Source organism: Carlito syrichta, unplaced genomic scaffold (genome assembly GCF_000164805.1).
Source record: "Carlito syrichta isolate Samal-C Ts95f unplaced genomic scaffold, Tarsius_syrichta-2.0.1 Scaffold130695, whole genome shotgun sequence".
Taxonomy (NCBI): Eukaryota; Metazoa; Chordata; class Mammalia; order Primates; family Tarsiidae; genus Carlito; species Carlito syrichta.
Window position 1 is genome coordinate 1 of NW_007074791.1, and position 988 is coordinate 988.

Below are 988 nucleotides of genomic sequence, written 5' to 3' on the forward strand. Positions count from 1 at the left end.
GAAGCACCTGTGCATGCAGGGGTGGGAGCCGAGAGGAGGTGGTGAAGCGGTAATGAACAGGCACGAGTGGCTTAAGGCCTTCATCCGAGGAAGGGTAGTGGTTTTGGAGGGCGGCCGCAGGCTGGGGCCACAGAGGAGACAGCCCCACCTGCATCCTGGCCATACCCCGGATCAGGCTGGCCTGAAGCTGGGGAACATGCTACTCTGGAGGTCACGCCCCGTGGTCTTTGGGGACAAGCGCTGAACCCTGAGTCAAGAGGTGCGACTTCTAGTCTGGGTTTCTACCACCTTGAGTGAGTTGTGCATGTGGGCCTCTGACCATCAGGGAGTGAGGGGCTGGTCTAGATGCCCTATGGCGCCCACGTTCATTCCAGCACGCTGGTCCCTGCTGGGCTTCAGGGCACTGGCTGTGAAGGCCCTTGGTCAGGCGCACCAGGAGCGGGCCCTGTGGATGCCCTGCTCCCCTGAGAGCTTGCTCTCCGCTGGGGCCTGGGCACTCGGTGCTGCTCACTCTCTGGAGCCCTCCTGACTGGGTCCAGAAGCCCGTCCCAGCACGTCCCCACTGTGAGGCGTGTGTCCTTTCACAAGGGATGTGTGGCCAGTGTGGGTCCAGCTGGCCCAAGGAGACCGAGAGGAAGCGCCTCTTGGCCTGGCTGCCCACTGCCCTGCAGCCCCTTGGCCCGGCCGCGCTCACCGTCCACCACCCAGAGGTTGTGCGCCCTCAGGAACTGGGGCGGTCCATCTGCCCTCGAGCCCTGTCACCACGTTGGGTGGTGGGCCTGGGTCAGGGCCATGTTCCACCCAGCATGGGTGGGGGCTCTGGGCCCGTGAGGGGACCCGTGAGGCCATCGCTGGAGAGGTGTGTGGAGGCGGCAAGCACCACGGCCCAGGCTGTGGCTCAGCTGAGGCAGACATGGCGCAGACGTTGACCACACACGTTTATTTAAATAAAAGCGGACACACAGGCAGGCTGGTGCCCGAGAGGCGG